Genomic DNA, 25,940 nt, shown 5'->3' on the forward strand with positions numbered 1-25,940 from the left:
CTTTTGTGCAGAAAACAGTAACACTTGTTCAGAACGAAAGAAAGCACAGAGCCCCAGATTTGCTGTTGTCCTGGAGAGCTTGCAGAGCACTGGGGAAAGGCAGGCAGAGAATTCCCTGCTAGCACCTTCTCTGTGCCTGTTCACATTGCTTCGCAGAATCGCTTTTGTGCAGAAAACAGTAACACTTGTTCAGAACGAAAGAAAGCACAGAGCCCCAGATTTGCTGTTGTCCTGGAGAGCTTGCAGAGCACTGGGGAAAGGCAGGCAGAGAATTCCCTGCTAGCACCTTCTCTGTGCCTGGGAAGCACAAGTGTTCACATTGCTTCGCAGAATCGCTTTTGTGCAGAAAACAGTAACAGTTGTTCAGAACGAAAGAAAGCACAGAGCCCCAGATTTTATGTTGTCCTGGAGAGCTTGCAGAGCACTGGGGAAAGGCAGGCAGAGAATTCCCTGCTAGCACCTTCTCTGTGCCTGTTCACATTGCTTCGCAGAATCGCTTTTGTGCAGAAAACAGTAACACTTGTTCAGAACGAAAGAAAGCACAGAGCCCCAGATTTTATGTTGTCCTGGAGAGCTTGCAGAGCACTGGGGAAAGGCAGGCAGAGAATTCCCTGCTAGCACCTTCTCTGTGCCTGGGAAGCACAAGTGTTCACATTGCTTCGCAGAATCGCTTTTGTGCAGAAAACAGTAACAGTTGTTCAGAACGAAAGAAAGCACAGAGCCCCAGATTTTATGTTGTCCTGGAGAGCTTGCAGAGCACTGGGGAAAGGCAGGCAGAGAATTCCCTGCTAGCACCTTCTCTGTGCCTGGGAAGCAGAAGTGTTCACATTGCTTTGCAGAATCGCTTTTGTGCAGAAAACAGTAACACTTGTTCAGAACGAAAGAAAGCACAGAGCACCAGATTTTATGTTGTCCTGGAGAGCTTGCAGAGCACTGGGGAAAGGCAGGCAGAGAATTCCCTGCTAGCACCTTCTCTGTGCCTGGGAAGCAGAAGTGTTCACATTGCTTTGCAGAATCGCTTTTGTGCAGAAAACAGTAACACTTGTTCAGAACGAAAGAAAGCACAGAGCCCCAGATTTTATGTTGTCCTGGAGAGCTTGCAGAGCACTGGGGAAAGGCAGGCAGAGAATTCCCTGCTAGCACCTTCTCTGTGCCTGGGAAGCACAAGTGTTCACATTGCTTCGCAGAATCGCTTTTGTGCAGAAAAACAGTAACACTTGTTCAGAACGAAAGAAAGCACAGAGCCCCAGATTTTATGTTGTCCTGGAGAGCTTGCAGAGCACTGGGGAAAGGCAGGCAGAGAATTCCCTGCTAGCACCTTCTCTGTGCCTGTTCACATTGCTTTGCAGAATCGCTTTTGTGCAGAAAACAGTAACACTTGTTCAGAACGAAAGAAAGCACAGAGCCCCAGATTTTATGTTGTCCTGGAGAGCTTGCAGAGCACTGGGGAAAGGCAGGCAGAGAATTCCCTGCTAGCACCTTCTCTGTGCCTGGGAAGCACAAGTGTTCACATTGCTTCGCAGAATCGCTTTTGTGCAGAAAACAGTAACACTTGTTCAGAACGAAAGAAAGCACAGAGCCCCAGATTTTATGTTGTCCTGGAGAGCTTGCAGAGCACTGGGGAAAGGCAGGCAGAGAATTCCCTGCTAGCACCTTCTCTGTGCCTGGGAAGCAGAAGTGTTCACATTGCTTTGCAGAATCGCTTTTGTGCAGAAAACAGTAACACTTGTTCAGAACGAAAGAAAGCACAGAGCCCCAGATTTTATGTTGTCCTGGAGAGCTTGCAGAGCACTGGGGAAAGGCAGGCAGAGAATTCCCTGCTAGCACCTTCTCTGTGCCTGGGAAGCACAAGTGTTCACATTGCTTCGCAGAATTGCTTTTGTGCAGAAAACAGTAACACTTGTTCAGAACGAAAGAAAGCACAGAGCCCCAGATTTGCTGTTGTCCTGGAGAGCTTGCAGAGCACTGGGGAAAGGCAGGCAGAGAATTCCCTGCTAGCACCTTCTCTGTGCCTGTTCACATTGCTTCGCAGAATCGCTTTTGTGCAGAAAACAGTAACACTTGTTCAGAACGAAAGAAAGCACAGAGCCCCAGATTTGCTGTTGTCCTGGAGAGCTTGCAGAGCACTGGGGAAAGGCAGGCAGAGAATTCCCTGCTAGCACCTTCTCTGTGCCTGGGAAGCAGAAGTGTTCACATTGCTTCGCAGAATCGCTTTTGTGCAGAAAACAGTAACACTTGTTCAGAACGAAAGAAAGCACAGAGCCCCAGATTTTATGTTGTCCTGGAGAGCTTGCAGAGCACTGGGGAAAGGCAGGCAGAGAATTCCCTGCTAGCACCTTCTCTGTGCCTGGGAAGCACAAGTGTTCACATTGCTTCGCAGAATCGCTTTTGTGCAGAAAACAGTAACACTTGTTCAGAACGAAAGAAAGCACAGAGCCCCAGATTTTATGTTGTCCTGGAGAGCTTGCAGAGCACTGGGGAAAGGCAGGCAGAGAATTCCCTGCTAGCACCTTCTCTGTGCCTGGGAAGCAGAAGTGTTCACATTGCTTTGCAGAATCGCTTTTGTGCAGAAAACAGTAACACTTGTTCAGAACGAAAGAAAGCACAGAGCCCCAGATTTTATGTTGTCCTGGAGAGCTTGCAGAGCACTGGGGAAAGGCAGGCAGAGAATTCCCTGCTAGCACCTTCTCTGTGCCTGGGAAGCACAAGTGTTCACATTGCTTCGCAGAATCGCTTTTGTGCAGAAAACAGTAACACTTGTTCAGAACGAAAGAAAGCACAGAGCCCCAGATTTTATGTTGTCCTGGAGAGCTTGCAGAGCACTGGGGAAAGGCAGGCAGAGAATTCCCTGCTAGCACCTTCTCTGTGCCTGTTCACATTGCTTCGCAGAATCGCTTTTGTGCAGAAAACAGTAACACTTGTTCAGAACGAAAGAAAGCACAGAGCCCCAGATTTTATGTTGTCCTGGAGAGCTTGCAGAGCACTGGGGAAAGGCAGGCAGAGAATTCCCTGCTAGCACCTTCTCTGTGCCTGGGAAGCACAAGTGTTCACATTGCTTCGCAGAATCGCTTTTGTGCAGAAAACAGTAACAGTTGTTCAGAACGAAAGAAAGCACAGAGCCCCAGATTTTATGTTGTCCTGGAGAGCTTGCAGAGCACTGGGGAAAGGCAGGCAGAGAATTCCCTGCTAGCACCTTCTCTGTGCCTGGGAAGCAGAAGTGTTCACATTGCTTTGCAGAATCGCTTTTGTGCAGAAAACAGTAACACTTGTTCAGAACGAAAGAAAGCACAGAGCCCCAGATTTTATGTTGTCCTGGAGAGCTTGCAGAGCACTGGGGAAAGGCAGGCAGAGAATTCCCTGCTAGCACCTTCTCTGTGCCTGGGAAGCACAAGTGTTCACATTGCTTCGCAGAATTGCTTTTGTGCAGAAAACAGTAACACTTGTTCAGAACGAAAGAAAGCACAGAGCCCCAGATTTGCTGTTGTCCTGGAGAGCTTGCAGAGCACTGGGGAAAGGCAGGCAGAGAATTCCCTGCTAGCACCTTCTCTGTGCCTGTTCACATTGCTTCGCAGAATCGCTTTTGTGCAGAAAACAGTAACACTTGTTCAGAACGAAAGAAAGCACAGAGCCCCAGATTTGCTGTTGTCCTGGAGAGCTTGCAGAGCACTGGGGAAAGGCAGGCAGAGAATTCCCTGCTAGCACCTTCTCTGTGCCTGGGAAGCACAAGTGTTCACATTGCTTCGCAGAATCGCTTTTGTGCAGAAAACAGTAACAGTTGTTCAGAACGAAAGAAAGCACAGAGCCCCAGATTTTATGTTGTCCTGGAGAGCTTGCAGAGCACTGGGGAAAGGCAGGCAGAGAATTCCCTGCTAGCACCTTCTCTGTGCCTGGGAAGCAGAAGTGTTCACATTGCTTTGCAGAATCGCTTTTGTGCAGAAAACAGTAACACTTGTTCAGAATGAAAGAAAGCACAGAGCCCCAGATTTTATGTTGTCCTGGAGAGCTTGCAGAGCACTGGGGAAAGGCAGGCAGAGAATTCCCTGCTAGCACCTTCTCTGTGCCTGTTCACATTGCTTCGCAGAATCGCTTTTGTGCAGAAAACAGTAACACTTGTTCAGAACGAAAGAAAGCACAGAGCCCCAGATTTTATGTTGTCCTGGAGAGCTTGCAGAGCACTGGGGAAAGGCAGGCAGAGAATTCCCTGCTAGCACCTTCTCTGTGCCTGGGAAGCAGAAGTGTTCACATTGCTTCGCAGAATCGCTTTTGTGCAGAAAACAGTAACACTTGTTCAGAACGAAAGAAAGCACAGAGCCCCAGATTTTATGTTGTCCTGGAGAGCTTGCAGAGCACTGGGGAAAGGCAGGCAGAGAATTCCCTGCTAGCACCTTCTCTGTGCCTGGGAAGCAGAAGTGTTCACATTGCTTTGCAGAATCGCTTTTGTGCAGAAAACAGTAACACTTGTTCAGAACGAAAGAAAGCACAGAGCACCAGATTTTATGTTGTCCTGGAGAGCTTGCAGAGCACTGGGGAAAGGCAGGCAGAGAATTCCCTGCTAGCACCTTCTCTGTGCCTGGGAAGCACAAGTGTTCACATTGCTTCGCAGAATCGCTTTTGTGCAGAAAACAGTAACACTTGTTCAGAACGAAAGAAAGCACAGAGCCCCAGATTTTATGTTGTCCTGGAGAGCTTGCAGAGCACTGGGGAAAGGCAGGCAGAGAATTCCCTGCTAGCACCTTCTCTGTGCCTGTTCACATTGCTTCGCAGAATCGCTTTTGTGCAGAAAACAGTAACACTTGTTCAGAATGAAAGAAAGCACAGAGCCCCAGATTTGCTGTTGTCCTGGAGAGCTTGCAGAGCACTGGGGAAAGGCAGGCAGAGAATTCCCTGCTAGCACCTTCTCTGTGCCTGGGAAGCAGAAGTGTTCACATTGCTTTGCAGAATCGCTTTTGTGCAGAAAACAGTAACACTTGTTCAGAACGAAAGAAAGCACAGAGCCCCAGATTTTATGTTGTCCTGGAGAGCTTGCAGAGCACTGGGGAAAGGCAGGCAGAGAATTCCCTGCTAGCACCTTCTCTGTGCCTGGGAAGCACAAGTGTTCACATTGCTTCGCAGAATCGCTTTTGTGCAGAAAACAGTAACACTTGTTCAGAACGAAAGAAAGCACAGAGCCCCAGATTTTATGTTGTCCTGGAGAGCTTGCAGAGCACTGGGGAAAGGCAGGCAGAGAATTCCCTGCTAGCACCTTCTCTGTGCCTGGGAAGCAGAAGTGTTCACATTGCTTTGCAGAATCGCTTTTGTGCAGAAAACAGTAACACTTGTTCAGAACGAAAGAAAGCACAGAGCCCCAGATTTTATGTTGTCCTGGAGAGCTTGCAGAGCACTGGGGAAAGGCAGGCAGAGAATTCCCTGCTAGCACCTTCTCTGTGCCTGGGAAGCACAAGTGTTCACATTGCTTCGCAGAATCGCTTTTGTGCAGAAAACAGTAACACTTGTTCAGAACGAAAGAAAGCACAGAGCCCCAGATTTTATGTTGTCCTGGAGAGCTTGCAGAGCACTGGGGAAAGGCAGGCAGAGAATTCCCTGCTAGCACCTTCTCTGTGCCTGTTCACATTGCTTCGCAGAATCGCTTTTGTGCAGAAAACAGTAACACTTGTTCAGAACGAAAGAAAGCACAGAGCCCCAGATTTTATGTTGTCCTGGAGAGCTTGCAGAGCACTGGGGAAAGGCAGGCAGAGAATTCCCTGCTAGCACCTTCTCTGTGCCTGGGAAGCACAAGTGTTCACATTGCTTCGCAGAATCGCTTTTGTGCAGAAAACAGTAACACTTGTTCAGAATGAAAGAAAGCACAGAACCCCAGATTTGCTGCTGTCCTGGAGAGCTTGCAGAGCACTGAGGAAAGGCAGGCAGAGAATTCCCTGCTAGCACCTTCTCTGTGCGTGTTCACATTTCTTCGCAGAATCGCTTTTGTGCAGAAAACATTAACACTTGTTCAGAACGAAAGAAAGCACAGAGCCCCAGATTTGCTCTTGTCCTGGAGAGCTTGCAGAGCACTGGGGAAAGGCAGGCAGAGAATTCCCTGCTAGCACCTTCTCTGTGCCTGGGAAGCACAAGTGTTCACATTGCTTCGCAGAATCGCTTTTGTGCAGAAAACAGTAACAGTTGTTCAGAACGAAAGAAAGCACAGAGCCCCAGATTTTATGTTGTCCTGGAGAGCTTGCAGAGCACTGGGGAAAGGCAGGCAGAGAATTCCCTGCTAGCACCTTCTCTGTGCCTGGGAAGCAGAAGTGTTCACATTGCTTCGCAGAATCGCTTTTGTGCAGAAAACAGTAACACTTGTTCAGAACGAAAGAAAGCACAGAGCCCCAGATTTTATGTTGTCCTGGAGAGCTTGCAGAGCACTGGGGAAAGGCAGGCAGAGAATTCCCTGCTAGCACCTTCTCTGTGCCTGGGAAGCACAAGTGTTCACATTGCTTTGCAGAATCGCTTTTGTGCAGAAAACAGTAACACTTGTTCAGAACGAAAGAAAGCACAGAGCACCAGATTTTATGTTGTCCTGGAGAGCTTGCAGAGCACTGGGGAAAGGCAGGCAGAGAATTCCCTGCTAGCACCTTCTCTGTGCCTGGGAAGCACAAGTGTTCACATTGCTTCGCAGAATCGCTTTTGTGCAGAAAACAGTAACACTTGTTCAGAACGAAAGAAAGCACAGAGCCCCAGATTTTATGTTGTCCTGGAGAGCTTGCAGAGCACTGGGGAAAGGCAGGCAGAGAATTCCCTGCTAGCACCTTCTCTGTGCCTGGGAAGCAGAAGTGTTCACATTGCTTCGCAGAATCGCTTTTGTGCAGAAAACAGTAACACTTGTTCAGAACGAAAGAAAGCACAGAGCCCCAGATTTTATGTTGTCCTGGAGAGCTTGCAGAGCACTGGGGAAAGGCAGGCAGAGAATTCCCTGCTAGCACCTTCTCTGTGCCTGGGAAGCACAAGTGTTCACATTGCTTCGCAGAATCGCTTTTGTGCAGAAAACAGTAACACTTGTTCAGAACGAAAGAAAGCACAGAGCCCCAGATTTTATGTTGTCCTGGAGAGCTTGCAGAGCACTGGGGAAAGGCAGGCAGAGAATTCCCTGCTAGCACCTTCTCTGTGCCTGTTCACATTGCTTCGCAGAATCGCTTTTGTGCAGAAAACAGTAACAGTTGTTCAGAATGAAAGAAAGCACAGAGCCCCAGATTTTATGTTGTCCTGGAGAGCTTGCAGAGCACTGGGGAAAGGCAGGCAGAGAATTCCCTGCTAGCACCTTCTCTGTGCCTGGGAAGCAGAAGTGTTCACATTGCTTTGCAGAATCGCTTTTGTGCAGAAAACAGTAACACTTGTTCAGAACGAAAGAAAGCACAGAGCCCCAGATTTGCTGTTGTCCTGGAGAGCTTGCAGAGCACTGGGGAAAGGCAGGCAGAGAATTCCCTGCTAGCACCTTCTCTGTGCCTGGGAAGCACAAGTGTTCACATTGCTTCGCAGAATCGCTTTTGTGCAGAAAACAGTAACACTTGTTCAGAACGAAAGAAAGCACAGAGCCCCAGATTTTATGTTGTCCTGGAGAGCTTGCAGAGCACTGGGGAAAGGCAGGCAGAGAATTCCCTGCTAGCACCTTCTCTGTGCCTGGGAAGCACAAGTGTTCACATTGCTTCGCAGAATCGCTTTTGTGCAGAAAACAGTAACACTTGTTCAGAACGAAAGAAAGCACAGAGCCCCAGATTTTATGTTGTCCTGGAGAGCTTGCAGAGCACTGGGGAAAGGCAGGCAGAGAATTCCCTGCTAGCACCTTCTCTGTGCCTGGGAAGCACAAGTGTTCCCATTGCTTCGCAGAATCGCTTTTGTGCAGAAAACAGTAACAGTTGTTCAGAACGAAAGAAAGCACAGAGCCCCAGATTTTATGTTGTCCTGGAGAGCTTGCAGAGCACTGGGGAAAGGCAGGCAGAGAATTCCCTGCTAGCACCTTCTCTGTGCCTGGGAAGCAGAAGTGTTCACATTGCTTCGCAGAATCGCTTTTGTGCAGAAAACAGTAACACTTGTTCAGAACGAAAGAAAGCACAGAGCCCCAGATTTTATGTTGTCCTGGAGAGCTTGCAGAGCACTGGGGAAAGGCAGGCAGAGAATTCCCTGCTAGCACCTTCTCTGTGCCTGGGAAGCACAAGTGTTCACATTGCTTCGCAGAATCGCTTTTGTGCAGAAAACAGTAACACTTGTTCAGAATGAAAGAAAGCACAGAGCCCCAGATTTGCTGCTGTCCTGGAGAGCTTGCAGAGCACTGAGGAAAGGCAGGCAGAGAATTCCCTGCTAGCACCTTCTCTGTGCCTGGGAAGCACAAGTGTTCACATTGCTTCGCAGAATCGCTTTTGTGCAGAAAACAGTAACACTTGTTCAGAACGAAAGAAATCACAGAGCCCCAGATTTTATGTTGTCCTGGAGAGCTTGCAGAGCACTGGGGAAAGGCAGGCAGAGAATTCCCTGCTAGCACCTTCTCTGTGCCTGGGAAGCACAAGTGTTCACATTGCTTCGCAGAATCGCTTTTGTGCAGAAAACAGTAACACTTGTTCAGAACGAAAGAAAGCACAGAGCCCCAGATTTGCTGTTGTCCTGGAGAGCTTGCAGAGCACTGGGGAAAGGCAGGCAGAGAATTCCCTGCTAGCACCTTCTCTGTGCCTGGGAAGCACAAGTGTTCACATTGCTTCGCAGAATCGCTTTTGTGCAGAAAACAGTAACACTTGTTCAGAATGAAAGAAAGCACAGAACCCCAGATTTTATGTTGTCCTGGAGAGCTTGCAGAGCACTAAGGAAAGGCAGGCAGAGAATTCCCTGCTAGCACCTTCTCTGTGCCTGTTCACATTGCTTCGCAGAATCGCTTTTGTACAGAAAACAGTAACACTTGTTCAGAACGAAAGAAAGCACAGAGCCCCAGATTTGCTGTTGTCCTGGAGAGCTTGCAGAGCACTGGGGAAAGGCAGGCAGAGAATTCCCTGCTAGCACCTTCTCTGTGCCTGGGAAGCACAAGTGTTCACATTGCTTCGCAGAATCGCTTTTGTGCAGAAAACAGTAACACTTGTTCAGAACGAAAGAAAGCACAGAGCCCCAGATTTTATGTTGTCCTGGAGAGCTTGCAGAGCACTGGGGAAAGGCAGGCAGAGAATTCCCTGCTAGCACCTTCTCTGTGCCTGGGAAGCAGAAGTGTTCACATTGCTTTGCAGAATCGCTTTTGTGCAGAAAACAGTAACACTTGTTCAGAATGAAAGAAAGCACAGAGCCCCAGATTTTATGTTGTCCTGGAGAGCTTGCAGAGCACTGGGGAAAGGCAGGCAGAGAATTCCCTGCTAGCACCTTCTCTGTGCCTGTTCACATTGCTTCGCAGAATCGCTTTTGTGCAGAAAACAGTAACACTTGTTCAGAACGAAAGAAAGCACAGAGCCCCAGATTTTATGTTGTCCTGGAGAGCTTGCAGAGCACTGGGGAAAGGCAGGCAGAGAATTCCCTGCTAGCACCTTCTCTGTGCCTGGGAAGCACAAGTGTTCACATTGCTTCGCAGAATCGCTTTTGTGCAGAAAACAGTAACACTTGTTCAGAACGAAAGAAAGCACAGAGCCCCAGATTTTATGTTGTCCTGGAGAGCTTGCAGAGCACTGGGGAAAGGCAGGCAGAGAATTCCCTGCTAGCACCTTCTCTGTGCCTGTTCACATTGCTTCGCAGAATCGCTTTTGTGCAGAAAACAGTAACACTTGTTCAGAATGAAAGAAAGCACAGAGCCCCAGATTTGCTGTTGTCCTGGAGAGCTTGCAGAGCACTGGGGAAAGGCAGGCAGAGAATTCCCTGCTAGCACCTTCTCTGTGCCTGGGAAGCAGAAGTGTTCACATTGCTTTGCAGAATCGCTTTTGTGCAGAAAACAGTAACACTTGTTCAGAACGAAAGAAAGCACAGAGCCCCAGATTTTATGTTGTCCTGGAGAGCTTGCAGAGCACTGGGGAAAGGCAGGCAGAGAATTCCCTGCTAGCACCTTCTCTGTGCCTGGGAAGCACAAGTGTTCACATTGCTTCGCAGAATCGCTTTTGTGCAGAAAACAGTAACACTTGTTCAGAACGAAAGAAAGCACAGAGCCCCAGATTTGCTGTTGTCCTGGAGAGCTTGCAGAGCACTGGGGAAAGGCAGGCAGAGAATTCCCTGCTAGCACCTTCTCTGTGCCTGGGAAGCAGAAGTGTTCACATTGCTTTGCAGAATCGCTTTTGTGCAGAAAACAGTAACACTTGTTCAGAACGAAAGAAAGCACAGAGCCCCAGATTTTATGTTGTCCTGGAGAGCTTGCAGAGCACTGGGGAAAGGCAGGCAGAGAATTCCCTGCTAGCACCTTCTCTGTGCCTGTTCACATTGCTTCGCAGAATCGCTTTTGTACAGAAAACAGTAACACTTGTTCAGAACGAAAGAAAGCACAGAGCCCCAGATTTGCTGTTGTCCTGGAGAGCTTGCAGAGCACTGGGGAAAGGCAGGCAGAGAATTCCCTGCTAGCACCTTCTCTGTGCCTGGGAAGCACAAGTGTTCACATTGCTTCGCAGAATCGCTTTTGTGCAAAAAACAGTAACACTTGTTCAGAACGAAAGAAAGCACAGAGCCCCAGATTTTATGTTGTCCTGGAGAGCTTGCAGAGCACTGGGGAAAGGCAGGCAGAGAATTCCCTGCTAGCACCTTCTCTGTGCCTGGGAAGCAGAAGTGTTCACATTGCTTTGCAGAATCGCTTTTGTGCAGAAAACAGTAACACTTGTTCAGAATGAAAGAAAGCACAGAGCCCCAGATTTTATGTTGTCCTGGAGAGCTTGCAGAGCACTGGGGAAAGGCAGGCAGAGAATTCCCTGCTAGCACCTTCTCTGTGCCTGTTCACATTGCTTCGCAGAATCGCTTTTGTGCAGAAAACAGTAACACTTGTTCAGAACGAAAGAAAGCACAGAGCCCCAGATTTTATGTTGTCCTGGAGAGCTTGCAGAGCACTGGGGAAAGGCAGGCAGAGAATTCCCTGCTAGCACCTTCTCTGTGCCTGGGAAGCACAAGTGTTCACATTGCTTTGCAGAATCGCTTTTGTGCAGAAAACAGTAACACTTGTTCAGAACGAAAGAAAGCACAGAGCCCCAGATTTTATGTTGTCCTGGAGAGCTTGCAGAGCACTGGGGAAAGGCAGGCAGAGAATTCCCTGCTAGCACCTTCTCTGTGCCTGGGAAGCACAAGTGTTCACATTGCTTCGCAGAATAGCTTTTGTGCAGAAAACAGTAACACTTGTTCAGAACGAAAGAAAGCACAGAGCCCCAGATTTTATGTTGTCCTGGAGAGCTTGCAGAGCACTGGGGAAAGGCAGGCAGAGAATTCCCTGCTAGCACCTTCTCTGTGCCTGTTCACATTGCTTCGCAGAATCGCTTTTGTGCAGAAAACAGTAACAGTTGTTCAGAATGAAAGAAAGCACAGAGCCCCAGATTTGCTGTTGTCCTGGAGAGCTTGCAGAGCACTGGGGAAAGGCAGGCAGAGAATTCCCTGCTAGCACCTTCTCTGTGCCTGGGAAGCAGAAGTGTTCACATTGCTTTGCAGAATCGCTTTTGTGCAGAAAACAGTAACACTTGTTCAGAACGAAAGAAAGCACAGAGCCCCAGATTTTATGTTGTCCTGGAGAGCTTGCAGAGCACTGGGGAAAGGCAGGCAGAGAATTCCCTGCTAGCACCTTCTCTGTGCCTGGGAAGCACAAGTGTTCACATTGCTTCGCAGAATCGCTTTTGTGCAGAAAACAGTAACACTTGTTCAGAACGAAAGAAAGCACAGAGCCCCAGATTTTATGTTGTCCTGGAGAGCTTGCAGAGCACTGGGGAAAGGCAGGCAGAGAATTCCCTGCTAGCACCTTCTCTGTGCCTGGGAAGCAGAAGTGTTCACATTGCTTCGCAGAATCGCTTTTGTGCAGAAAACAGTAACACTTGTTCAGAATGAAAGAAAGCACAGAACCCCAGATTTTATGTTGTCCTGGAGAGCTTGCAGAGCACTAAGGAAAGGCAGGCAGAGAATTCCCTGCTAGCACCTTCTCTGTGCCTGTTCACATTGCTTCGCAGAATCGCTTTTGTGCAGAAAACAGTAACACTTGTTCAGAACGAAAGAAAGCACAGAGCCCCAGATTTGCTGTTGTCCTGGAGAGCTTGCAGAGCACTGGGGAAAGGCAGGCAGAGAATTCCCTGCTAGCACCTTCTCTGTGCCTGGGAAGCAGAAGTGTTCACATTGCTTTGCAGAATCGCTTTTGTGCAGAAAACAGTAACAGTTGTTCAGAACGAAAGAAAGCACAGAGCCCCAGATTTTATGTTGTCCTGGAGAGCTTGCAGAGCACTGGGGAAAGGCAGGCAGAGAATTCCCTGCTAGCACCTTCTCTGTGCCTGGGAAGCAGAAGTGTTCACATTGCTTTGCAGAATCGCTTTTGTGCAGAAAACAGTAACACTTGTTCAGAACGAAAGAAAGCACAGAGCCCCAGATTTTATGTTGTCCTGGAGAGCTTGCAGAGCACTGGGGAAAGGCAGGCAGAGAATTCCCTGCTAGCACCTTCTCTGTGCCTGTTCACATTGCTTCGCAGAATCGCTTTTGTGCAGAAAACAGTAACACTTGTTCAGAACGAAAGAAAGCACAGAGCACCAGATTTTATGTTGTCCTGGAGAGCTTGCAGAGCACTGGGGAAAGGCAGGCAGAGAATTCCCTGCTAGCACCTTCTCTGTGCCTGGGAAGCACAAGTGTTCACATTGCTTTGCAGAATCGCTTTTGTGCAGAAAACAGTAACACTTGTTCAGAACGAAAGAAAGCACAGAGCCCCAGATTTTATGTTGTCCTGGAGAGCTTGCAGAGCACTGGGGAAAGGCAGGCAGAGAATTCCCTGCTAGAACCTTCTCTGTGCCTGGGAAGCACAAGTGTTCACTTTGCTTCGCAGAATCGCTTTTGTGCAGAAAACAGTAACACTTGTTCAGAATGAAAGAAAGCACAGAACCCCAGATTTTATGTTGTCCTGGAGAGCTTGCAGAGCACTGAGGAAAGGCAGGCAGAGAATTCCCTGCTAGCACCTTCTCTGTGCCTGTTCACATTGCTTCGCAGAATCGCTTTTGTGCAGAAAACAGTAACACTTGTTCAGAACGAAAGAAAGCACAGAGCCCCAGATTTTATGTTGTCCTGGAGAGCTTGCAGAGCACTGGGGAAAGGCAGGCAGAGAATTCCCTGCTAGCACCTTCTCTGTGCCTGGGAAGCACAAGTGTTCACATTGCTTTGCAGAATCGCTTTTGTGCAGAAAACAGTAACACTTGTTCAGAATGAAAGAAAGCACAGAGCCCCAGATTTTATGTTGTCCTGGAGAGCTTGCAGAGCACTGGGGAAAGGCAGGCAGAGAATTCCCTGCTAGCACCTTCTCTGTGCCTGTTCACATTGCTTCGCAGAATCGCTTTTGTGCAGAAAACAGTAACACTTGTTCAGAACGAAAGAAAGCACAGAGCCCCAGATTTGCTGTTGTCCTGGAGAGCTTGCAGAGCACTGGGGAAAGGCAGGCAGAGAATTCCCTGCTAGCACCTTCTCTGTGCCTGGGAAGCAGAAGTGTTCACATTGCTTTGCAGAATCGCTTTTGTGCAGAAAACTGTAACACTTGTTCAGAACGAAAGAAAGCACAGAGCCCCAGATTTTATGTTGTCCTGGAGAGCTTGCAGAGCACTGGGGAAAGGCAGGCAGAGAATTCCCTGCTAGCACCTTCTCTGTGCCTGGGAAGCAGAAGTGTTCACATTGCTTCGCAGAATCGCTTTTGTGCAGAAAACAGTAACACTTGTTCAGAATGAAAGAAAGAACAGAACCCCAGATTTGCTGCTGTCCTGGAGAGCTTGCAGAGCACTGAGGAAAGGCAGGCAGAGAATTCCCTGCTAGCACCTTCTCTGTGCGTGTTCACATTGCTTCGCAGAATCGCTTTTGTGCAGAAAACATTAACACTTGTTCAGAACGAAAGAAAGCACAGAGCCCCAGATTTGCTGTTGTCCTGGAGAGCTTGCAGAGCACTGGGGAAAGGCAGGCAGAGAATTCCCTGCTAGCACCTTCTCTGTGCCTGGGAAGCACAAGTGTTCACATTGCTTCGCAGAATCGCTTTTGTGCAGAAAACAGTAACACTTGTTCAGAACGAAAGAAAGCACAGAGCCCCAGATTTTATGTTGTCCTGGAGAGCTTGCAGAGCACTGGGGAAAGGCAGGCAGAGAATTCCCTGCTAGCACCTTCTCTGTGCCTGGGAAGCAGAAGTGTTCACATTGCTTCGCAGAATCGCTTTTGTGCAGAAAACAGTAACAGTTGTTCAGAACGAAAGAAAGCACAGAGCCCCAGATTTTATGTTGTCCTGGAGAGCTTGCAGAGCACTGGGGAAAGGCAGGCAGAGAATTCCCTGCTAGCACCTTCTCTGTGCCTGGGAAGCACAAGTGTTCACATTGCTTTGCAGAATCGCTTTTGTGCAGAAAACAGTAACACTTGTTCAGAACGAAAGAAAGCACAGAGCACCAGATTTTATGTTGTCCTGGAGAGCTTGCAGAGCACTGGGGAAAGGCAGGCAGAGAATTCCCTGCTAGCACCTTCTCTGTGCCTGGGAAGCACAAGTGTTCACATTGCTTCGCAGAATCGCTTTTGTGCAGAAAACAGTAACACTTGTTCAGAACGAAAGAAAGCACAGAGCCCCAGATTTTATGTTGTCCTGGAGAGCTTGCAGAGCACTGGGGAAAGGCAGGCAGAGAATTCCCTGCTAGCACCTTCTCTGTGCCTGGGAAGCACAAGTGTTCACATTGCTTCGCAGAATCGCTTTTGTGCAGAAAACAGTAACACTTGTTCAGAACGAAAGAAATCACAGAGCCCCAGATTTTATGTTGTCCTGGAGAGCTTGCAGAGCACTGGGGAAAGGCAGGCAGAGAATTCCCTGCTAGCACCTTCTCTGTGCCTGGGAAGCACAAGTGTTCACATTGCTTCGCAGAATCGCTTTTGTGCAGAAAACAGTAACACTTGTTCAGAACGAAAGAAAGCACAGAGCCCCAGATTTGCTGTTGTCCTGGAGAGCTTGCAGAGCACTGGGGAAAGGCAGGCAGAGAATTCCCTGCTAGCACCTTCTCTGTGCCTGGGAAGCAGAAGTGTTCACATTGCTTCGCAGAATCGCTTTTGTGCAGAAAACAGTAACACTTGTTCAGAACGAAAGAAAGCACAGAGCCCCAGATTTTATGTTGTCCTGGAGAGCTTGCAGAGCACTGGGGAAAGGCAGGCAGAGAATTCCCTGCTAGCACCTTCTCTGTGCCTGTTCACATTGCTTCGCAGAATCGCTTTTGTGCAGAAAACAGTAACACTTGTTCAGAACGAAAGAAAGCACAGAGCCCCAGATTTGCTGTTGTCCTGGAGAGCTTGCAGAGCACTGGGGAAAGGCAGGCAGAGAATTCCCTGCTAGCACCTTCTCTGTGCCTGGGAAGCACAAGTGTTCACATTGCTTCGCAGAATCGCTTTTGTGCAGAAAACAGTAACACTTGTTCAGAACGAAAGAAAGCACAGAGCCCCAGATTTTATGTTGTCCTGGAGAGCTTGCAGAGCACTGGGGAAAGGCAGGCAGAGAATTCCCTGCTAGCACCTTCTCTGTGCCTGGGAAGCAGAAGTGTTCACATTGCTTTGCAGAATCGCTTTTGTGCAGAAAACAGTAACACTTGTTCAGAATGAAAGAAAGCACAGAGCCCCAGATTTTATGTTGTCCTGGAGAGCTTGCAGAGCACTGGGGAAAGGCAGGCAGAGAATTCCCTGCTAGCACCTTCTCTGTGCCTGGGAAGCAGAAGTGTTCACATTGCTTTGCAGAATCGCTTTTGTGCAGAAAACAGTAACACTTGTTCAGAACGAAAGAAAGCACAGAGCCCCAGATTTTATGTTGTCCTGGAGAGCTTGCAGAGCACTGGGGAAAGGCAGGCAGAGAATTCCCTGCTAGCACCTTCTCTGTGCCTGGGAAGCACAAGTGTTCACATTGCTTCGCAGAATCGCTTTTGTGCAGAAAACAGTAACACTTGTTCAGAACGAAAGAAAGCACAGAGCCCCAGATTTTATGTTGTCCTGGAGAGCTTGCAGAGCACTGGGGAAAGGCAGGCAGAGAATTCCCTGCTAGCACCTTCTCTGTGCCTGGGAAGCAGAAGTGTTCACATTGCTTTGCAGAATCGCTTTTGTGCAGAAAACAGTAACACTTGTTCAGAACGAAAGAAAGCACAGAGCCCCAGATTTTATGTTGTCCTGGAGAGCTTGCAGAGCACTGGGGAAAGGCAGGCAGAGAATTCCCTGCTAGCACCTTCTCTGTGCCTGGGAAGCAGAAGTGTTCACATTGCTTTGCAGAATCGCTTTTGTGCAGAAAACAGTAACAGTTGTTCAGAACGAAAGAAAGCACAGAGCCCCAGATTTTATGTTGTCCTGGAGAGCTTGCAGAGCACTGGGGAAAGGCAGGCAGAGAATTCCCTGCTAGCACCTTCTCTGTGCCTGGGAAGCAGAAGTGTTCACATTGCTTTGCAGAATCGCTTTTGTGCAGAAAACAGTAACACTTGTTCAGAACGAAAGAAAGCACAGAGCCCCAGATTTTATGTTGTCCTGGAGAGCTTGCAGAGCACTGGGGAAAGGCAGGCAGAGAATTCCCTGCTAGCACCTTCTCTGTGCCTGTTCACATTGCTTCGCAGAATCGCTTTTGTGCAGAAAACAGTAACACTTGTTCAGAACGAAAGAAAGCACAGAGCACCAGATTTTATGTTGTCCTGGAGAGCTTGCAGAGCACTGGGGAAAGGCAGGCAGAGAATTCCCTGCTAGCACCTTCTCTGTGCCTGGGAAGCAGAAGTGTTCACATTGCTTTGCAGAATCGCTTTTGTGCAGAAAACAGTAACACTTGTTCAGAACGAAAGAAAGCACAGAGCCCCAGATTTTATGTTGTCCTGGAGAGCTTGCAGAGCACTGGGGAAAGGCAGGCAGAGAATTCCCTGCTAGAACCTTCTCTGTGCCTGGGAAGCACAAGTGTTCACTTTGCTTCGCAGAATCGCTTTTGTGCAGAAAACAGTAACACTTGTTCAGAATGAAAGAAAGCACAGAACCCCAGATTTTATGTTGTCCTGGAGAGCTTGCAGAGCACTGGGGAAAGGCAGGCAGAGAATTCCCTGCTAGCACCTTCTCTGTGCCTGTTCACATTGCTTCGCAGAATCGCTTTTGTGCAGAAAACAGTAACACTTGTTCAGAACGAAAGAAAGCACAGAGCCCCAGATTTGCTGTTGTCCTGGAGAGCTTGCAGAGCACTGGGGAAAGGCAGGCAGAGAATTCCCTGCTAGCACCTTCTCTGTGCCTGGGAAGCAGAAGTGTTCACATTGCTTTGCAGAATCGCTTTTGTGCAGAAAACTGTAACACTTGTTCAGAACGAAAGAAAGCACAGAGCCCCAGATTTTATGTTGTCCTGGAGAGCTTGCAGAGCACTGGGGAAAGGCAGGCAGAGAATTCCCTGCTAGCACCTTCTCTGTGCCTGGGAAGCAGAAGTGTTCACATTGCTTCGCAGAATCGCTTTTGTGCAGAAAACAGTAACACTTGTTCAGAATGAAAGAAAGAACAGAACCCCAGATTTGCTGCTGTCCTGGAGAGCTTGCAGAGCACTGAGGAAAGGCAGGCAGAGAATTCCCTGCTAGCACCTTCTCTGTGCGTGTTCACATTGCTTCGCAGAATCGCTTTTGTGCAGAAAACATTAACACTTGTTCAGAACGAAAGAAAGCACAGAGCCCCAGATTTGCTGTTGTCCTGGAGAGCTTGCAGAGCACTGGGGAAAGGCAGGCAGAGAATTCCCTGCTAGCACCTTCTCTGTGCCTGGGAAGCACAAGTGTTCACATTGCTTCGCAGAATCGCTTTTGTGCAGAAAACAGTAACACTTGTTCAGAACGAAAGAAAGCACAGAGCCCCAGATTTTATGTTGTCCTGGAGAGCTTGCAGAGCACTGGGGAAAGGCAGGCAGAGAATTCCCTGCTAGCACCTTCTCTGTGCCTGGGAAGCAGAAGTGTTCACATTGCTTCGCAGAATCGCTTTTGTGCAGAAAACAGTAACACTTGTTCAGAACGAAAGAAAGCACAGAGCCCCAGATTTTATGTTGTCCTGGAGAGCTTGCAGAGCACTGGGGAAAGGCAGGCAGAGAATTCCCTGCTAGCACCTTCTCTGTGCCTGGGAAGCAGAAGTGTTCACATTGCTTTGCAGAATCGCTTTTGTGCAGAAAACAGTAACACTTGTTCAGAACGAAAGAAAGCACAGAGCACCAGATTTTATGTTGTCCTGGAGAGCTTGCAGAGCACTGGGGAAAGGCAGGCAGAGAATTCCCTGCTAGAACCTTCTCTGTGCCTGGGAAGCACAAGTGTTCACACTGCTTCGCAGAATCGCTTTTGTGCAGAAAACAGTAACACTTGTTCAGAACGAAAGAAAGCACAGAGCCCCAGATTTTATGTTGTCCTGGAGAGCTTGCAGAGCACTGGGGAAAGGCAGGCAGAGAATTCCCTGCTAGCACCTTCTCTGTGCCTGGGAAGCACAAGTGTTCACATTGCTTCGCAGAATCGCTTTTGTGCAGAAAACAGTAACACTTGTTCAGAACGAAAGAAAGCACAGAGCCCCAGATTTTATGTTGTCCTGGAGAGCTTGCAGAGCACTGGGGAAAGGCAGGCAGAGAATTCCCTGCTAGCACCTTCTCTGTGCCTGGGAAGCACAAGTGTTCACATTGCTTCGCAGAATCGCTTTTGTGCAGAAAACAGTAACACTTGTTCAGAACGAAAGAAAGCACAGAGCCCCAGATTTGCTGTTGTCCTGGAGAGCTTGCAGAGCACTGGGGAAAGGCAGGCAGAGAATTCCCTGCTAGCACCTTCTCTGTGCCTGGGAAGCAGAAGTGTTCACATTGCTTCGCAGAATCGCTTTTGTGCAGAAAACAGTAACACTTGTTCAGAACGAAAGAAAGCACAGAGCCCCAGATTTTATGTTGTCCTGGAGAGCTTGCAGAGCACTGGGGAAAGGCAGGCAGAGAATTCCCTGCTAGCACCTTCTCTGTGCCTGTTCACATTGCTTCGCAGAATCGCTTTTGTGCAGAAAACAGTAACACTTGTTCAGAACGAAAGAAAGCACAGAGCCCCAGATTTGCTGTTGTCCTGGAGAGCTTGCAGAGCACTGGGGAAAGGCAGGCAGAGAATTCCCTGCTAGCACCTTCTCTGTGCCTGGGAAGCACAAGTGTTCACATTGCTTCGCAGAATCGCTTTTGTGCAGAAAACAGTAACACTTGTTCAGAACGAAAGAAAGCACAGAGCCCCAGATTTTATGTTGTCCTGGAGAGCTTGCAGAGCACTGGGGAAAGGCAGGCAGAGAATTCCCTGCTAGCACCTTCTCTGTGCCTGGGAAGCAGAAGTGTTCACATTGCTTTGCAGAATCGCTTTTGTGCAGAAAACAGTAACACTTGTTCAGAACGAAAGAAAGCACAGAGCCCCAGATTTTATGTTGTCCTGGAGAGCTTGCAGAGCACTGGGGAAAGGCAGGCAGAGAATTCCCTGCTAGCACCTTCTCTGTGCCTGGGAAGCAGAAGTGTTCACATTGCTTTGCAGAATCGCTTTTGTGCAGAAAACAGTAACACTTGTTCAGAACGAAAGAAAGCACAGAGCCCCAGATTTTATGTTGTCCTGGAGAGCTTGCAGAGCACTGGGGAAAGGCAGGCAGAGAATTCCCTGCTAGCACCTTCTCTGTGCCTGGGAAGCACAAGTGTTCACATTGCTTCGCAGAATCGCTTTTGTGCAGAAAACAGTAACACTTGTTCAGAACGAAAGAAAGCACAGAGCCCCAGATTTTATGTTGTCCTGGAGAGCTTGCAGAGCACTGGGGAAAGGCAGGCAGAGAATTCCCTGCTAGCACCTTCTCTGTGCCTGGGAAGCAGAAGTGTTCACATTGCTTCGCAGAATCGCTTTTGTGCAGAAAACAGTAACACTTGTTCAGAACGAAAGAAAGCACAGAGCCCCAGATTTTATGTTGTCCTGGAGAGCTTGCAGAGCACTGGGGAAAGGCAGGCAGAGAATTCCCTGCTAGCACCTTCTCTGTGCCTGGGAAGCACAAGTGTTCACATTGCTTCGCAGAATCGCTTTTGTGCAGAAAACAGTAACACTTGTTCAGAATGAAAGAAAGCACAGAGCCCCAGATTTGCTGCTGTCCTGGAGAGCTTGCAGAGCACTGAGGAAAGGCAGGCAGAGAATTCCCTGCTAGCACCTTCTCTGTGCCTGGGAAGCACAAGTGTTCACATTGCTTCGCAGAATCGCTTTTGTGCAGAAAACAGTAACACTTGTTCAGAACGAAAGAAATCACAGAGCCCCAGATTTTATGTTGTCCTGGAGAGCTTGCAGAGCACTGGGGAAAGGCAGGCAGAGAATTCCCTGCTAGCACCTTCTCTGTGCCTGGGAAGCACAAGTGTTCACATTGCTTCGCAGAATCGCTTTTGTGCAGAAAACAGTAACACTTGTTCAGAACGAAAGAAAGCACAGAGCCCCAGATTTGCTGTTGTCCTGGAGAGCTTGCAGAGCACTGGGGAAAGGCAGGCAGAGAATTCCCTGCTAGCACCTTCTCTGTGCCTGGGAAGCAGAAGTGTTCACATTGCTTCGCAGAATCGCTTTTGTGCAGAAAACAGTAACACTTGTTCAGAATGAAAGAAAGCACAGAACCCCAGATTTTATGTTGTCCTGGAGAGCTTGCAGAGCACTAAGGAAAGGCAGGCAGAGAATTCCCTGCTAGCACCTTCTCTGTGCGTGTTCACATTTCTTCGCAGAATCGCTTTTGTGCAGAAAACATTAACACTTGTTCAGAACGAAAGAAAGCACAGAGCCCCAGATTTGCTGTTGTCCTGGAGAGCTTGCAGAGCACTGGGGAAAGGCAGGCAGAGAATTCCCTGCTAGCACCTTCTCTGTGCCTGGGAAGCACAAGTGTTCACATTGCTTTGCAGAATCGCTTTTGTGCAGAAAACAGTAACACTTGTTCAGAACGAAAGAAAGCACAGAGCCCCAGATTTTATGTTGTCCTGGAGAGCTTGCAGAGCACTGGGGAAAGGCAGGCAGAGAATTCCCTGCTAGCACCTTCTCTGTGCCTGGGAAGCAGAAGTGTTCACATTGCTTCGCAGAATCGCTTTTGTGCAGAAAACAGTAACAGTTGTTCAGAACGAAAGAAAGCACAGAGCCCCAGATTTTATGTTGTCCTGGAGAGCTTGCAGAGCACTGGGGAAAGGCAGGCAGAGAATTCCCTGCTAGCACCTTCTCTGTGCCTGGGAAGCAGAAGTGTTCACATTGCTTTGCAGAATCGCTTTTGTGCAGAAAACAGTAACACTTGTTCAGAACGAAAGAAAGCACAGAGCACCAGATTTTATGTTGTCCTGGAGAGCTTGCAGAGCACTGGGGAAAGGCAGGCAGAGAATTCCCTGCTAGCACCTTCTCTGTGCCTGGGAAGCACAAGTGTTCACATTGCTTCGCAGAATCGCTTTTGTGCAGAAAACAGTAACACTTGTTCAGAACGAAAGAAAGCACAGAGCCCCAGATTTTATGTTGTCCTGGAGAGCTTGCAGAGCACTGGGGAAAGGCAGGCAGAGAATTCCCTGCTAGCACCTTCTCTGTGCCTGGGAAGCACAAGTGTTCACATTGCTTCGCAGAATCGCTTTTGTGCAGAAAACAGTAACACTTGTTCAGAACGAAAGAAAGCACAGAGCCCCAGATTTTATGTTGTCCTGGAGAGCTTGCAGAGCACTGGGGAAAGGCAGGCAGAGAATTCCCTGCTAGCACCTTCTCTGTGCCTGTTCACATTGCTTCGCAGAATCGCTTTTGTGCAGAAAACAGTAACACTTGTTCAGAATGAAAGAAAGCACAGAGCCCCAGATTTTATGTTGTCCTGGAGAGCTTGCAGAGCACTGGGGAAAGGCAGGCAGAGAATTCCCTGCTAGCACCTTCTCTGTGCCTGGGAAGCAGAAGTGTTCACATTGCTTTGCAGAATCGCTTTTGTGCAGAAAACAGTAACACTTGTTCAGAACGAAAGAAAGCACAGAGCCCCAGATTTTATGTTGTCCTGGAGAGCTTGCAGAGCACTGGGGAAAGGCAGGCAGAGAATTCCCTGCTAGCACCTTCTCTGTGCCTGGGAAGCACAAGTGTTCACATTGCTTCGCAGAATCGCTTTTGTGCAGAAAACAGTAACACTTGTTCACAACGAAAGAAAGCACAGAGCCCCAGATTTGCTGTTGTCCTGGAGAGCTTGCAGAGCACTGGGGAAAGGCAGGCAGAGAATTCCCTGCTAGCACCTTCTCTGTGCCTGGGAAGCAGAAGTGTTCACATTGCTTCGCAGAATCGCTTTTGTGCAGAAAACAGTAACACTTGTTCAGAATGAAAGAAAGCACAGAACCCCAGATTTTATGTTGTCCTGGAGAGCTTGCAGAGCACTAAGGAAAGGCAGGCAGAGAATTCCCTGCTAGCACCTTCTCTGTGCCTGTTCACATTGCTTTGCAGAATCGCTTTTGTGCAGAAAACAGTAACACTTGTTCAGAACGAAAGAAAGCACAGAGCCCCAGATTTGCTGTTGTCCTGGAGAGCTTGCAGAGCACTGGGGAAAGGCAGGCAGAGAATTCCCTGCTAGCACCTTCTCTGTGCCTGGGAAGCACAAGTGTTCACATTGCTTCGCAGAATCGCTTTTGTGCAGAAAACAGTAACACTTGTTCAGAACGAAAGAAAGCACAGAGCCCCAGATTTTATGTTGTCCTGGAGAGCTTGCAGAGCACTGGGGAAAGGCAGGCAGAGAATTCCCTGCTAGCACCTTCTCTGTGCCTGGGAAGCACAAGTGTTCACATTGCTTTGCAGAATCGCTTTTGTGCAGAAAACAGTAACACTTGTTCAGAACGAAAGAAAGCACAGAGCCCCAGATTTTATGTTGTCCTGGAGAGCTTGCAGAGCACTGGGGAAAGGCAGGCAGAGAATTCCCTGCTAGCACCTTCTCTGTGCCTGTTCACATTGCTTCGCAGAATCGCTTTTGTGCAGAAAACAGTAACACTTGTTCAGAACGAAAGAAAGCACAGAGCCCCAGATTTTATGTTGTCCTGGAGAGCTTGCAGAGCACTGGGGAAAGGCAGGCAGAGAATTCCCTGCTAGCACCTTCTCTGTGCCTGGGAAGCAGAAGTGTTCACATTGCTTCGCAGAATCGCTTTTGTGCAGAAAACAGTAACACTTGTTCAGAACGAAAGAAAGCACAGAGCCCCAGATTTTATGTTGTCCTGGAGAGCTTGCAGAGCACTGGGGAAAGGCAGGCAGAGAATTCCCTGCTAGAACCTTCTCTGTGCCTGGGAAGCACAAGTGTTCACTTTGCTTCGCAGAATCGCTTTTGTGCAGAAAACAGTAACACTTGTTCAGAACGAAAGAAAGCACAGAGCCCCAGATTTTATGTTGTCCTGGAGAGCTTGCAGAGCACTGGGGAAAGGCAGGCAGAGAATTCCCTGCTAGCACCTTCTCTGTGCCTGTTCACATTGCTTCGCAGAATCGCTTTTGTGCAGAAAACAGTAACACTTGTTCAGAACGAAAGAAAGCACAGAGCCCCAGATTTGCTGTTGTCCTGGAGAGCTTGCAGAGCACTGGGGAAAGGCAGGCAGAGAATTCCCTGCTAGCACCTTCTCTGTGCCTGGGAAGCACAAGTGTTCACATTGCTTCGCAGAATCGCTTTTGTGCAGAAAACAGTAACACTTGTTCAGAACGAAAGAAAGCACAGAGCCCCAGATTTTATGTTGTCCTGGAGAGCTTGCAGAGCACTGGGGAAAGGCAGGCAGAGAATTCCCTGCTAGCACCTTCTCTGTGCCTGGGAAGCACAAGTGTTCACATTGCTTCGCAGAATCGCTTTTGTGCAGAAAACAGTAACACTTGTTCAGAACGAAAGAAAGCACAGAGCCCCAGATTTTATGTTGTCCTGGAGAGCTTGCAGAGCACTGGGGAAAGGCAGGCAGAGAATTCCCTGCTAGCACCTTCTCTGTGCCTGGGAAGCAGAAGTGTTCACATTGCTTCGCAGAATCGCTTTTGTGCAGAAAACAGTAACACTTGTTCAGAATGAAAGAAAGCACAGAACCCCAGATTTTATGTTGTCCTGGAGAGCTTGCAGAGCACTAAGGAAAGGCAGGCAGAGAATTCCCTGCTAGCACCTTCTCTGTGCCTGTTCACATTGCTTCGCAGAATCGCTTTTGTGCAGAAAACAGTAACACTTGTTCAGAACGAAAGAAAGCACAGAGCCCCAGATTTGCTGTTGTCCTGGAGAGCTTGCAGAGCACTGGGGAAAGGCAGGCAGAGAATTCACTGCTAGCACCTTCTCTGTGCCTGGGAAGCACAAGTGTTCACATTGCTTCGCAGAATCGCTTTTGTGCAGAAAACAGTAACACTTGTTCAGAACGAAAGAAAGCACAGAGCCCCAGATTTTATGTTGTCCTGGAGAGCTTGCAGAGCACTGGGGAAAGGCAGGCAGAGAATTCCCTGCTAGCACCTTCTCTGTGCCTGGGAAGCACAAGTGTTCACATTGCTTCGCAGAATCCCTTTTGTGCAGAAAACAGTAACACTTGTTCAGAACGAAAGAAAGCACAGAGCCCCAGATTTTATGTTGTCCTGGAGAGCTTGCAGAGCACTGGGGAAAGGCAGGCAGAGAATTCCCTGCTAGCACCTTCTCTGTGCCTGGGAAGCAGAAGTGTTCACATTGCTTTGCAGAATCGCTTTTGTGCAGAAAACAGTAACACTTGTTCAGAACGAAAGAAAGCACAGAGCCCCAGATTTTATGTTGTCCTGGAGAGCTTGCAGAGCACTGGGGAAAGGCAGGCAGAGAATTCCCTGCTAGCACCTTCTCTGTGCCTGTTCACATTGCTTCGCAGAATCGCTTTTGTGCAGAAAACAGTAACACTTGTTCAGAACGAAAGAAAGCACAGAGCCCCAGATTTTATGTTGTCCTGGAGAGCTTGCAGAGCACTGGGGAAAGGCAGGCAGAGAATTCCCTGCTAGCACCTTCTCTGTGCCTGGGAAGCACAAGTGTTCACATTGCTTTGCAGAATCGCTTTTGTGCAGAAAACAGTAACACTTGTTCAGAACGAAAGAAAGCACAGAGCCCCAGATTTTATGTTGTCCTGGAGAGCTTGCAGAGCACTGGGGAAAGGCAGGCAGAGAATTCCCTGCTAGAACCTTCTCTGTGCCTGGGAAGCACAAGTGTTCACTTTGCTTCGCAGAATCGCTTTTGTGCAGAAAACAGTAACACTTGTTCAGAATGAAAGAAAGCACAGAACCCCAGATTTTATGTTGTCCTGGAGAGCTTGCAGAGCACTGAGGAAAGGCAGGCAGAGAATTCCCTGCTAGCACCTTCTCTGTGCCTGTTCACATTGCTTCGCAGAATCGCTTTTGTGCAGAAAACAGTAACACTTGTTCAGAACGAAAGAAAGCACAGAGCCCCAGATTTTATGTTGTCCTGGAGAGCTTGCAGAGCACTGGGGAAAGGCAGGCAGAGAATTCCCTGCTAGCACCTTCTCTGTGCCTGGGAAGCACAAGTGTTCACATTGCTTTGCAGAATCGCTTTTGTGCAGAAAACAGTAACACTTGTTCAGAATGAAAGAAAGCACAGAGCCCCAGATTTTATGTTGTCCTGGAGAGCTTGCAGAGCACTGGGGAAAGGCAGGCAGAGAATTCCCTGCTAGCACCTTCTCTGTGCCTGTTCACATTGCTTCGCAGAATCGCTTTTGTGCAGAAAACAGTAACACTTGTTCAGAACGAAAGAAAGCACAGAGCCCCAGATTTGCTGTTGTCCTGGAGAGCTTGCAGAGCACTGGGGAAAGGCAGGCAGAGAATTCCCTGCTAGCACCTTCTCTG

Source organism: Strix uralensis, chromosome 16 (assembly GCF_047716275.1).
Source record: "Strix uralensis isolate ZFMK-TIS-50842 chromosome 16, bStrUra1, whole genome shotgun sequence".
In the NCBI taxonomy this organism is placed as follows: domain Eukaryota; kingdom Metazoa; phylum Chordata; class Aves; order Strigiformes; family Strigidae; genus Strix; species Strix uralensis.